At 42.4% G+C, this 15,078-nt stretch overlaps 1 protein-coding gene across 5 annotated transcripts in view; it reads right to left on the bottom strand.

Moving 5' to 3' along the window:
* LOC116314047 (ras-associated and pleckstrin homology domains-containing protein 1-like) overlaps nt 1-15,078 on the bottom strand; it is an 84,898-nt gene that overhangs the window by 54,607 nt on the left and 15,213 nt on the right. The window lies entirely within an intron of this gene.

Raw genomic sequence — 15,078 nt, 5'->3', positions numbered from 1 at the left:
GCCACACAATGCACAATTGCATCAAACGTATGTCACTTGGTGAGCGGTCTTCAAATGATTGAATAAATTTGTAGTGTTGCTCTGTGGTGCAGCTACGACACCGTAGCAAAGTTTCCACACTATGTCTACTTGATCCACATCTGACTCCGCAAACCCATAATGTTTCCACACCACTCAAGTCGTTTTACCTCTCTTTTCAACCAACGGCATTCTTTCTTCAGCAGCCATTATCCTCTCCTCTACAAATAATTTCTGCTTAGCTTTCCGAGCTTCCCTCGGGTCCTCTTAATTGTTGTGACGCGTGTTCGAAATGCAGAGAGGTGCGCTCGATTTGCCACACGGAGCAGCGCGAGAATAAAGCACGAGGGAGGTGCTAATAATGGGCTCAGTCATTTTTAATGATCATTGAAAGCCCAGATCGTAATCGAGATTAAAATTTGATTAATTGAGCAGTCCTACTTTTTATTATAAATATTATTATTAAGAGGACTTAATAGGTCGATGTTATGAATACAGACTACAGCAGAGAGGAACTGAAACACTACTATGCTCTAATGCAGGACTTCATCTTCCAGTCTTCCTCAAACATCCTCAGGGCTGAGGCTCCATCCAGGTTTCCACCCACCGGATTCTGATGATGCAGCATGTTTGTACGTGACACATCAGTGAGTCACATGAATTCAAAATAACAACGCTATGATTAGTGATGCTGCAGAGTTGCTGCTGCAGGTTTAGGAGGTTTGTGGTAGCTGAGATGACTGTCTCATGGTTAGGCTACATCAGTACAGCTGATCTGGCTTTGCTGAGTTTGGAAGGATGTCAAACACATACTGAGGTACAAAAACGAGCATAAAACACAGAATTACAGCAGACAGATTTGAAATCCCAGAGGTCAGCTTAGACCCAGCAGCTGCCAGGCTGGTAATGCTCTCAGAGATTGTGACATGTGTTTGAATACTAAACTGATTACATTAATCTTGGAGCGTACTTTGACACTGTGTTGAATGGAGAAATCTCTCTGCTGTTTTCAAGTTTAAATGTGTGTGTGAAGCATCCACGAAAACATTTAAGAAAAGTGGACATTTAAAAAAGTTTAAACTCATTTATAAGGAAAGCTGCCACTGTTAGGGCGACAGCCACTAGTTGAAGTGTCTTTGTACATACAAGGTGAGATATGATTTGATCCTCTCCTACTGACACACGTGTAAATGCTGCTTTCTCCTTGTAACCAGTCCCTGACGTCCTGCGTCTGCCTCCTCCTGTGTGCAGAGCTGCACTTCAGCCTGTCTCACCACACTGTCACCAGCTCTAACAAGGTTCAGCTGTGGAAACATTGAACTCACCGTTACTCACTGTTAGTGCTTTTGTGGAGCATGTGATATTGATGTTTGACATAAAACAATCACTTCATAATTCAAAAATATCATCAAGCCACCTGTTAGTCCAAGCAGTCGGAGCAGTTCTGAGACATTGTGACAAAGGGACAGACGGACAGACAATACAAAACTTTGAAAACAAAGGACAAAGCGAGCTGGCTCTTCTTGCAGTCTAACAGAGCTAAACAAATGCTCACTCTGACTCCACATCTAATCATTTCATGCAGTTCAGATCTGGCAGTGAAATGCATGACTTATAAATTCCTCACAAAAAGAACGGGATAAAAGTATTCCAAGAAAATAAGAGCAAAGCTAATAAACACATTGTGCAGGTCGACAGCTCATTTCCACAGCTCATCGTGTGCTGTTCCTCAGAAATTCCCTGAAAGCATACAACCTCTAACGCTATTTGGAAAGAGTGCAAGTTTTAACTAGTCCAGCTGTAGAGGTTAGACCTAGACTGAATTCATTAGGCTTAGGCCTTTATGATTAAAAGCTCTGAATCACAGGGACCTGCAAGGACCTAAGATGTGTTATTAGACAGTGAGGCTCAGTGTCTTTGTGGCATGCCTTCCACAAAGACACTGTACTACACACTTCAAAAAAGTCTAACACAATGACAGCTCACGTGTGGCGTGTGCAGCTGTCCAACCAAGAATAATCCCTGCTTTGGGTTTAGGGACTCGGTGGTGTCAGTGAGCATCCTCGTAGCTATAAAAACACCAGTGTGCGTGTGACATGTTTGAAAGTGAGAAGCTTGAGGCAAGGGCTGGTAGAAACCCCCAACGCACCTATTTAGAGCACCATGGCACCCGTCAGCACTGTTCAGCCCACAGCAGCTGCAGGAGACTACTGTCCCACACTGTCAGGAGAACCCGGCCAGGCACACAGAATAAAATGCTTTAAGAATAAAGACATCAGCAGAGTATACACAGGATTATTATTAGACGTGTGTTCCATGAGACAAAGGAAAAATACCACGAGAATGAGATCCTACAAACTGGAAAGGCTGAAGCATGGGCTGCTAGATCCCCTCAACCCACCACACAGCTGTTACAGAGAACACGTCAGACCCACGCTTTAATACACGTGCCTCCAACACCACAGTGTGAAACACAATGAACGGCATTCAGCGCTTTATTAGATGAACGCTTGGTCCAGAAGCACTGCTGTAAACTAATCTGCCCAGTAACCAGCAAGCAAACAAGTGAACCTACACAGTCCTGCTGTCAGGTCACGTCACTACGTGCATCCTCCTATACCGACTACTGAGCTGGCACACAGAAGAGCATGCAGATGAGCACGCAGACGAGCAAGCACGCCCCAGGGTTAAATCTGCAGTGGGCCATTTTTTTTCCTTAAATTGTTATTCAGATGGGTACGCACTGCCAGAGGGCACATCCAATCAGACAGAATGAAACTGGAAACGTTCAAAGTTTTTTTAAATAGACAACTAAATTGAACTCCACATAAACATGAATGAAAAATCATTTTGTCACTGGATTAAAATGACACACATGGATTTACTTTTCTGATTTTCTAACTGCTGTTGCAAAATATCAAGTTTCCTGGAAGTAAGCTGACACCTACACTACAGGAAACCCTGTTCATGTGTCAGGGTATTATTTCCTCTACATCCAATATGACTGCTGACACAGCAAATACGTGCACAGTATTTCCTCAGCGGCACAGTGTCATTTCTCCACTGGTGACCATCGGCACAAGCGCAGCACTCGCTGGTTCAAGCGTGGAAAATGAGAGCATCTGTTGCTCTATTTTAGCTAGCTGTCATATCAAGTCTGAAATATTCCAGTGGGCACTTTCTTAACTAGAATAAGTGTCGGCACAGTTTGAATGAGGACAGAAAAGTTTGTCCCAAGTCACAGTTTTCACTCACACATGCGGGAAGCCAAGTGGCACCTTTAACAATGCCACCTCAATGTACATCCAGGCACTGCAATCTGAAGGCCGGCTGCTGATTGCGACAGCCTGCTGGAGCCGAGCTGAAGGGCAAACACAAGCCTGCTTAGGTTTTAGGTTCACCAACATAGAACTGTTCAAAGGCGCATACAGTGATGCTGCAGTGGTGTCACACTGCAGAACTGTCAGGAAGATTCACAGCACTCGCCTATGCTGCAAACACAGAGTAAACACCTTCTCAGGCACTTAATGCAACGTCACTGAGCTACTGGGTTAAACTGCTGCTAGGAGGAAGAAGAGCAAAGAAGGTGGTCTGCAAACCTGCCTGGGTGGACTACATTCCCAACACTTATATTACCACAACAGGCAGAAAGGATTTGGAGTGCTCATGTTGGACCTTTGATTTTATTTTTTTTGCAGTCAGAGATCGATTGAAAGCAGCTGCAGCAACTAACTGGTTGCCAAGAGACTGAGCAGGCGACACCCATAACCTCGGGGCAACAACTTTCAAACCCACGGCGATTGCCCGGTGGTGCCATCTGCCACATAATCACAGTCCCACTCAGACTATCTCCAATCACTCTGTAAATAACTGCTAATCAATTCAATTTTCAATTCAATTCAATTTTATTTATATAGCGCCAAATCACAACAGCAGTCGCCTCAAGGCGCTTTATATTGTACAGTAGATACAGAGAAAAACCCAACAATCATATGACCCCCTATGAGCAAGCACTTTGGTGACAGTGGGAAGGAAAAACTCCCTTTTAACAGGAAGAAACCTCCGGCAGAACCAGGCTCAGGGAGGGGCGGGGCCATCTGCTGCTATCTAACTTACAGACAGACAGACTGCCATCAGATCGCAGTCAGTATTAACTGGCTGCCAACCAGTTGTACTCTGGTCACAGTAAGTTTACTGCACACAGTCGCAATCATCTCCAACTGTTTGCTGCAGCAGTTTGACTGTAGAAGTTATCAGCAGATCCACTCACAGAAAGTGTCCAGAATTATTAAGAACAATGAAAAATACAAAGCTAATAATGTCAATCAGCCAGTACAGCGGTCCCTCATTTATCGCTGGTGTTACCTTCTAAAAATAACCCACGATAGATGAAATCTGTTGAGTTCAGTTCAGTTCATTTTCATTTCAAACATTCCAAACATGTGCCTTCACAATCATTACAAAATATCATTCCATTATTTGTTTGAAAAGGAGTAGGCAGAAGTATATACTTATTTGTCCCTACCCCCTCAAGTTTTACCTCTCATTCATTTAATTTTCTTTTAGTCTTAAATTAAACAAACAACATATGAAGCAAAAGTAAAGCAAAACAAAACAAACATACATAAATCAAAAACAAGAAATAAGCAAGCCCCACCACAGTATAGTTTCTTTCATATGAAAAAGACAGAATGTGTAAATTTGCAGATTCACAAGTTATGAAAACAAAAAACAAAAAAAACAAAACAAAACAAAAAAAGAACTACAAAACCATTACCAGCAACATTACCGCCCTGGGTTAACCCTGTTTTCTTCATTCTTATAATTATTTAAAATTAGTTTTTTATATGTTATTTTAAACTGGTTTATGTTTTTACTTTCTTTTATTTCTTCTGTTAGACTTTTCCATAATTTAACTCCTGCAATTGAGATAGACATAGTTTTTAAAGTTGCTCTAGCACGTTGTATTTTTAAATTCCATTTCCCTCTTAAGTTATACCCACCTTCTCTTTCTATGAACAATTTATAGATTTCTTTTGGAAGCAATTAATTTCTTACTTTATACATTATTTGCACTGTTTTAAGCTTCACCAAGTCTTGGAATTTAATAGCTTGCATTTTGATAAAGAGTGCATTTGTATGATCCCTGTACCCCACATTATTTATTAATCTAATGGGCCTTTTCTGTATTATAGTTATTGTTTGTGTGTTACTTTTGTATGTGTTTATTCAAGTAGCTCATATACGGCAGTAGTAAAGCACAGTATAATATGTGCAGTGCTTTCTGATCCAATATTTGCTTTGCTTTCCCCAGGACGGCAATGCCCCGTGCCAATTTCCCCCGAACATAAGTAATGTGTGGCTTCCAACAGAGGTTGTGGTCAGTGATCACACCAAGAAATTTTATTTCATTTACTCTTTCTAAATATACATTGTCAACACATATTTCTACTTTGATGTTTTTCTTTTGGTTTCCAAGTAACATAAATCTGGTTTTATCTAGATTCAATGATAGTTTATTTATATCAAACCACTTCTTTAATATCGTTAATTCCTGTGTGATCATCTCCAAAGCCTGTGGCAATTCCACACCTGAACACAGTATATTTGTGTCATCTGCAAATATTACAAACTTTAAAATCTGCGATACTCTGCAGATATCATTTATGTACATAATAAACATTTTTGGACTCAGTACTGAGCCTTGAGGTACTCCACAAGCTATATCCATCAAATTAGATTTATATTCATGTATTTGTACATATTGTTGCCTATTCCCTACTTAGCTTTTTAACCAGGCCCATACCACTCCCCTAAACCCGTACCTTTCCATTTTTTTTATTAGAATTTCATGATTAACAGTATCAAACGCCTTCTTTAGATCTAAGAAACCTCTTATTATCCATACATTCCGTTATCTTTTCCATTAAATCTATCAAACAGAAAACCACACAGAAGCTTGTGAAGTGACATTATGACAGAGTGGCCGTGTCAGTATTACAGAACTGTGTGAAGGAAACAAAACTGAAAAAAATAAAGAAAACAAAGCCCTAACCATAGGGTTAGCATACCCAGCCCGCTTATATAGCAACTGCTGCCTGCTTCATGTACAAAACCAAGAGAACAACACACAGAAAAAAACAAAATTAGAGTTGGAGGGTCAAAGCCACCTGGTTAAGGCTAACAGCTAACAGCAAACAGGAGCTAATATTATCTTGTTTAGGCTGATTGCAGTTAATACCAATAGCCAATCAATACCTTCAGTTCTATGTGGTGTAGTTCTTACATTTAAGGCGATACACTTATTCATGCATCAGTTAAATAAGCAGCCGTCTCATCTGAACAATAAGTATGAAACTTTAACAAACAACGTGTCAGCTTCTTTTTTTGACATCTTTCTTTGGAAAACAGAAATGTTACTTCACAGAATGAAGATGGCCTTCACACCCACACATCGATCGTGGGCTAGTGGGCGATCGTGGGCTCAAGAGTTGGGAGTTCGCCTTGTAATCGGAAGGTTACCAGTTCAAGCCCTGGTTCCGACAGTCTCGGTCGTTGTGTCCTTGGGCAAGACACTTCACCCGTTGCCTACTGGTGGTGGTCAGAGGGCCCGGTGGCGCCAGTGTCCGGCAGCCTCGCCTCTGTCAGTGCGCCCCAGGGTGGCTGTGGCTACAACGTAGCTTGCCATCACCAGTGTGTGAATGTGCGTGTGAATGGGTGGATGACTGGATATGTAAAGCGCTTTGGGGTCCTTAGGGACTAGTAAAGCACTATATAAATACAGGCCATTTACCATTACAAGCACACACACACCCACGCACACAGATTCACGTTAGCTTTTAAAACCTTTAACAACATTACAGATTAATGCTGGACTAAAATACAGTGTAAAGTATAACAGGGTCAGAGTGAAGGTTCCCCAGGTGAGGCCACCCTGAGTATCCACAGCTGTGCTTGACAGCCAGGACCCAAAGAAAGGCTCCAAAAACAGACCATTTTAGCTCCTATTACGTTACAGTGTTTAAAAACGTTCCTTCTACACGTACACTGTGACACCCAAGCTAAACGTACAATAAAACTGAAACTTTCCACTTCGGTCCTCAGCTAAAATGACTCTTGCCAGAAACAATAACTAGGAACCAAGGACAACCTCCTCAACATGTGAGAGAAACAGGAAAAGGGTGAAGACACCGTGACCACAGCAGAGGGGGTTTTTCCCCCCCGACTACTTTCTGTCTTTTTTTGAGACTGTACAAAGAACACACACACACACACACACACACACACACACACACACACACACACACACAAGTACAAGACGGGGAAAGGCAAGCAATACTTACCAAGTGAAAAACATGCTCAGGCACATATTCCCATACATAGAAATGACACACGCTTCTACAGATTCCTGCAGCTTATCATATAATTAACAAAGCAGACAGTTGAGGAGGAGGAGCCACCGAATCTGACTCAGCTAAATCTACCAGAGCGGGTCCAGTTCCAACAAGTTCACAGCAAAGACAGGCAGCAGGCCCCGCTTCACCTCACTATCCCAGTGACCCAGTACCATGCAAAAGTCTTGACCCCCCCATTTCTTTATATTTTGTTAGGAAAATGTGAGATTCATTGAAATGTAGAAATGTGATATTATAGAATATAATCGGGCAAAACCAGAGTTTATACAGTTCTAATGAGCTTGATAGTCAATATTTGGTATGACCACCTTTACTGTGCTAAACTGAGGGGTATAGCATGAGTCTGTGGTGTGAGTTCCAGCCTTTAATCTAAGAACCTCCACAGCTGATTGGTTACACTTACATTTCTGAGACTATTTCTAACCAGTTTTCTTAGTTACCTTTCTGAGAAAGAGAGGAGCTGGAGTTGAACCATCAACTTTTCAGTCATTTAAATCACTGGTACACACAGCCTCTTCTAGGCGGTACAATGCACCGGCATTAATGAACACTTAAAGTGCTTTAGATTAAAGCAACGTATAGAGTTTTCAGACATATTCATACAGGATTAGGATGATCCTGCCCACTTCACCCACACCCACGGTAACCAGTCTAACCTGACTGATTTACAGATGTCTTTAAAGTATGGGAGGAAGCCAGAGCAGAGGTTTCCTTTCATTTCTGTTTTTGTCTGTAAAAGAATTTGTAACAGGTCATCTGGATGCTTTAAACAGACTAATGAGGGATGCACTGCACTGCTGCACTATCACTGGAGCGTGATGACACCTAAAGAGATACATTAGGCCAGATGACAGCCTTGCCTGTTTCCTGAATCCAAAATTGTTGTTCACTAAATATGTGATCCAAATAACATGAACACAATAACTGGAATTTTTTAACAAATTTAGATATTATTTTTCCTATGACGCTTTTTTTCTTATTTTCGCTGTAAAAGTTACGACTTGCTTGTTGTTTAGTCCAACTCCAGCCGAGATGAGTAAAAGAGAGAAAGTTAATGCTCGCCTGCAGCTTTGTTTGTCTCTGCTTTGCTCAGGGTCACCTGGAGCCCCCACCGAGGGCTGTTGACTTCCCGTCACTCGCCGTAATCCGGATGAGCTCCACACCTGGGCTCCCCACACCCCTGTCTGCCATAGCAATTATTATAAATGACTATTAATAAGTGAAGTGAACTGTTTTAAACCCTATAAGGTGACAGCCCTGACCCTGATGTTAATGCAACGATAGCCGAATCCCAGCCTGGTGGAAATCAGGTGATGGGTCTGATCCTGACCTCGGTCCTCGCCACAACAGCAACCCAATGACCACACAGTCACCCCTGCAGGCACCAAAATACCCGAGTCTGTGTAGCATTATATTACACTGTATTATACTCAGAGAATAAAAAGGAAATTAGAATACTGGTGATACTTTCCACCCAGCCTCTTAACCTGGAATCCAGCCTACACTTAATAACAATCACACAGACTGACACGCAGTGAAAACACGATCACACAAACCCTAGTGCTGCTTCCAACATCAACTTTAACCTAACCTGTTAACCCTAATCTACCAGAACCAAAGGCCTTATGATACTGACCCAAGTAAATGTGATTATGGTTTATGACATCAGTACGCACTGACTAAACCATCATAAAGACAAGCTAAATGTTACCACTGCAGCTTATGGAAATATCATGGACCAGCACAGCATCAGTGCTCTATGCTGAGCCACTCTGCATCAGAAGAATAAAGATTTGCTTAACAGGAAAAGAGTGCATGAATCTGTTTTTAACATAGCAAAGAAGTTCCTGCCTAAAGACACCTACAGAGTAGCTGCTGGAGGAGGTGAACACACTCCTCATTCATTCTTTCCATCCCCACATTTTTCCAAAGCAAGCAGAGGATTTGAGCTTCCAACTCCACAGTGAAAAGGCAGCCAGACTTAACTCTTATGTGGATTTCTATTTAGCTTCTGTTTCTCAAAATTCACTGCACAGAAAAAGTCCATAATTATCATATCCAAGTTGGCTAATGCCATGAGCAGCATAGGTCTGAGCGTGGCCCTCTGTTATATCCGAGCGTCGCCCCATGTCCATCCAGACAGTGTTTGGGATCCACACAGAGACAGGAGGAAGGCTCACATACTTTCCATCTGTCCCGGAGAGCTGCCTGGATATAAAAAGGTAGCTGCGGTTTGGTTTGGACGTGGTACACGTATGAGATTGTGTGTTTTCACATGTGATAGAGTGAGCACAGAAAAACAGTGGCTGTTCCAGGAGGACTACGAGCCATAACATTAACACGCAAAAGCACAGGTTCACTGCTTCCTGTACGGAAAACAGGCAGCATCGATACAGTCTTCAAACACACACACAGCTCTGTATGTCAGCATTTACATCAAGACGACCAACCAACAAACCCCAAACCTATCTGTCCCTGTACATTTCTCACTCTGTGCGAGCAGTTAAATGACAGAATCAACACAAGCTCTTCGAGTCAGACGCACAAACACACACACACGTGCTCTCCAATGTCTTCTGCTTCAGACATGAAAGGCTACGGGACATTATCAGCACTGCACTGGTTACCACTCACTACTACAATGAAAAGCTTCTGAGGAGTTAACCTCAGTCTTTCTGCCTGTAATCATACAATCATCACACATCTGTTACGTGTGTGTGTGTGTGTGTGTATGACAGGGAGGCAGGCGTAAAGTTGAAGATGCAAGGAGGAGAGGTAGTGAGCTTAAACACCGCTGGTCACCCATCTAAAAGCATGGACCGCACACAAGACGAGGGCGGAGCCAGGGTCAAGTGGGCAGAGACTGCTGTCAGAAAGAGTGAAAGGAAAGATTTACAAGATGGTAGTGAGACCAGCTATGATGTGTGGGAGGTCAAACCAAGACCCCCTTATGCAGCTGGATCCAGCAGGTGGTCCACTGGGTGTACTGGGGTATCCAGTGGGTCATGTCACGTAACCCACTCAGCTGGACAGTTTGATGCATTTCCCTTTGACAGCAGCTTCTGTTCATTTTCAGTGAATAAGTGAAAACATCTTCACTGTCACACTGAGTGTTGAATGGACACAGAAGTAGAGTTTCACACTAACAGTATCATTGCTGCTCTCTCTTTGAGCCGAGCTGTCACACTACAAACTATCTATCACAGGCCACAGCCCACTTTGATCTGGAGTGGACCAGTGAAACCCTCCTTTGTGTCACATGTCATTGTTTGGGGGAAAAGAAAACAACGATGGCCTGGTGCGTAATAAGCAAGTGAAGAAGGCAGAAAACAGAGATTTTTGAAGCACACTGAGGGACAGAGCTGTGCAGAAAGTGCGATCATGATGGAAGCAACGCAGCCGAACTAAGAGGGAATTCTGTTTTTCAAACGTGAAGTTTTGGTCTCGTTTTGCTTATGGTTCAGCAAATTTCAGTCGGAGAGTGACGAAATCTGGACTTTCAGAATCTGTGAGATTTGGGCTTTCTGCACTCGGTGGGCGTGTCCTGTACGTGGGAGCCACGCTTTGCGTCTCCATTTTTTTGTGAGATCTGTTTAGCTCCTCTTTAATCGTTTGCCGTTTTAGCTTTTTGGTGGTCACTGAAATGGTTTTATGAGCTTTCAGTGGAGATTCTGACGTTTCCGTGGATACACATCTATATTTAAATAAAAGATCCGGCGGTACGTCACGTTAAACTAGATGTTCTCCCTCTCGCCCGCCGTACCGGGGGCATTGGAGTTCACATGATCGAAATGCATCATGGTAGATGTAGTTGACGGTCAACGTGCACTTTCAAGCAGCATACAGGAAACCGATTTGAAGACAATCATGCACAAGCTCTCGCGCTAGGGCTGTGCGATATGACCAAAATCTCATATCCCGATATTAAGACATCTATCGTCGATATAACGATATAAATTACAAAAATGTAACATTTCCTGTAAATTCTGTGAATCTCGGGCATCTCGACTTGGGTGAAGTGTTTCCAGCTGGGCGTCGTGTACCTGGAGTCGAGTGTTTTAACTGATGCATGGAACTATACATTTTAGACGTAAGTTGTAACGGCCGCCGTTTTCTTTGTGAGTATTTATTACACGGCGTGCTGCGGAGAAAAGTCTGTTCTAACGTTTGAGTCTAAGGTTTATTTTTAGCACCTGGCGGCTCTTTTTGCTTCTCATCCGTTAATACTCTGCATCTTTCACGTGACTCGTTTTATTTTGAAAAGTCTCAACAGGATCTTGAGCTTTATTGTGAAAGGTTTATGTGGAAAATAAACAAGCGGACACGCTGTGGTTTTACCGTCGTTGTTGCTAACGACAACGCATAAAAAACAAGCGCTTGTCCGTCCGTAGTGTGGTTATATTAAATATAAGAGAAAGAGAGAACTTTAAGAAATTCATATAGCCACTACAGTGACCATCAAAATGATGAAAAAATATTGCCGTAAACAGTTTATTTTGCGACACCACGAAACAAACGATAGCGTAAAATGAAACGATAGACGTTTTTATATCGTCATCCGATATATATCGTTATATCGAACAGCCCTATCTCGCGCCTCACATAAATGAGTTGGCGGGCCACATTTGGTTTGTGTTTCAAAGGAACACAAATTGTTTCTGATGTCTGATTATTATTATAAAGTTTTGCAGTTTTTTTATTTAAGATATTAAATGATCTCTTGTGTAAAATGTTGTTTACAATGTAACAATCATGCAAAATTAATTAATTACATGTAATATACTTAATTGTACTTCCAAGTATTACTCATAGTCTTACTAACAGATTTTCAGTTCTGTCATAAAACAGATGCCCAAATCAGAAATCAAATAAAACCCTGAGAAAATGATTCTTCACATTCATAATAGATGTGTTTCACAAGTCATTTAAAGTGTAGCCACCACGTGCGTCTGTAAAACCAAACAAATCTACTTTTACCTGATGTCAAGCTCAAGTCTTTAAGCCTTACTTTTGGCTCCACAGTGTAGACCAACTAAATGGCTTGTATTTAGAATGCAGTTAAAGGAGATTGAAATTGTTGTGTCTTCTCTCTTAAACAATCAGGATGACCTGACTTTCACTTTAAGCACCTGACATTCCTGACAGAGGAGATAACGCTGCTTGGTGATGATAGGGAGTGTAAAAACATTGACGTTTATCTGACCATTACTCACTGCATCATTCACAAGTTTCAACCTACGATCCAGTCATTCGAACACATTAACCTCCAGAGTTTGTTGCTGTTCTCAGTAAATCCAAGTTTCCTTGTTCCGTGTACGGAGATCTGCAGATGTGGGGAAACAGGCGGCGATGTGCTGTACTTAGCAGGAAAGCAGAAAAAGAAGTGCAAAGCAGTAAACATGTGCTTTTCCAGTTTTCTCTGGAATCTTCTGTAACGGAATAGTTACTATTTTGTAAATGGCAGCATTCTGTTCTGTTTGAACACGAACTTATTAAAACCTAAAGTCGTGTAACAATTCAGTTTAACATCCAGGCATCCATGAAGACAGGATTTATTCAATTTAACGGAGTTAGAAGTTAGCAGGAAGTTAGCTCGCTAGCTTCCACCTAAACATGTTCTGACTGAGAGGATTTCTGAAAAAATTAAAACTGATAAACAAATGTTGGAATTTTATATATTTTATAAATCTATATTTTATATATCCAATATTTTAAGTTTTCAACATAAATGAAGACAGAAAGTAAACAGCAGTGACGTTTGTCGGGCTACTGAAGTTGGGCTAGCCGGTATATAATGATGTGCTACATGATCAGATTAGAGATTAGATAAAACTTTATTAATCCCTCGGGTGGGTTCCTCTGGGCAATTCGGTTTCCAAATAGCACAGCACTGACAGAGGTTACAGAATGTGAGCAGAATACTATATATACACATATATAAATACAGAGACATATATAAATAAAGTGTATACCAAAGGGATAAATAAAATAAATAGGAATAAGAATACAAGGGAATTGCACATTTCAATTATTGAAGTCTATTGCACTGTTGGATTTTAACAAAAACTATTGCACATTGAAAAGGCACTACAGCTTAGTTGTCCCCCCCTCCTTTGTCCTCCTGTTTCCCCTCCCTCTCCCCTCCAGAGAGGGGTTAAACAGTTTGACGGCGTGTGGGACAAAGGAGTTTATAAGTCTGTTGGTTCTTGACTTTGGGAGAAGCAACCTGTCACTGAACAGACTCCTCTGGTTGTTTATGGCCGTGTGCAGAGGATGCCCAGCATTGTTCATAATGTCCAGCAGTTTCTTTAGTGTCTTTTTCGACATTCGAGGCTGTGGACAGCTACAGGTACCTTGGTGTTCATCTGAACAACAAACTGGACTGGACTCATAACTCAGACGCCCTCTACAGGAAAGGGCAGAGCAGGCTGTACCTGCTGCGGAGACTCAGGTCGTTTGGAGTGGAGGGCCCATTCCTGAAGACCTTCTATGACTCTGTGGTGGCCTCAGCCATCTTTTATGGTGTGGTCTGCTGGGGCGGCAACATCTCTGCTGGGGACACGAAGAGACTGAACAGGCTGATCCGAAGGGCCAGCTCTGTTCTAGGATGCCCTCTGGACCCAGTGGAGGTGGTGAGTGACAGGAGAATGGTGGCTAAGCTGTCATCCCTGTTGGACAACATCTCCCACCCCATGCAGGAGACTGTGACAGCACTGAGCAGCTCCTTCAGTGGGAGACTGCGGCACCCACGGTGTGGGACGGAGAGATTTTGCAGGTCTTTCCTCCCCACTGCTGTCAGACTCCACAACAAAGACTTCAACTGATCAAACACACACATCCACACATGTGCAATAAGACTGCTATATGTGCAATTCTTCTTCTGACGAAGTTGTATTTTTGTATTTTCCTACTCAGTTGTATTTAGTATTTGTATTTCCATTTTATTCTATTGTATATGGTATTTTATTGTATTGTATTTTATTGCTTTCCAGTGTTTTCTAATTTCTGCTACATAACTTTGCACTTTGCAAAACAAATTTCCCACCTGTGGGACTAATAAAGGTCATCTTATCTTATCTTATCTTTTTTCTCTGCCACTGACACCAGAGTGTCCAGCTTCATGCCGACCACAGAGCCAGCCTTCCTGATCAGTTTTTCCAGCCTGGATGAGTCCTTCTTTGCTGTGCTGCTCCCCCAGCACACCACAGCATAGAAAAGTACTCCAGCAACCACCGACTGGTAAAACATCCTCAGGAGCTTCCTGCAGATGTTAAAAGACCTCAGCCTCCTGAGGAAGTACAGTCGGCTTTGATCTTTTTTATACAGGTGCTCTGTGTTGCATGACCAGTCCAGTTTGTTGTCCACCCACAGCCCGAGGTACTTGTATGTGGTGACCACCTCCACCTCCACCTCCAATTCAGAGTTGTAGCAGAAGTCAGAGGTGTACAGGGTGAAGAGAAGAGGGGACAGCACAGTTCCCTGTGGTGCTCCTGTGCTGCTGACCACAGTGTCAGACATGATGTCCTCCAGCCTGACGTACTGTGGTCTGTCAGTGAGGTAGTCGGAGATCCAAGCGACCAGGCAGGGGTCCACCTGCATCCTGTTTAGTTTCTCCTGGAGCAGACAGGGCCGGATGGTATTAAAG

This window comes from Oreochromis aureus, linkage group 16 (genome assembly GCF_013358895.1).
Source record: "Oreochromis aureus strain Israel breed Guangdong linkage group 16, ZZ_aureus, whole genome shotgun sequence".
In the NCBI taxonomy this organism is placed as follows: Eukaryota; Metazoa; Chordata; class Actinopteri; order Cichliformes; family Cichlidae; genus Oreochromis; species Oreochromis aureus.
This window is presented reverse-complemented; position numbering and strand designations above follow the sequence as displayed.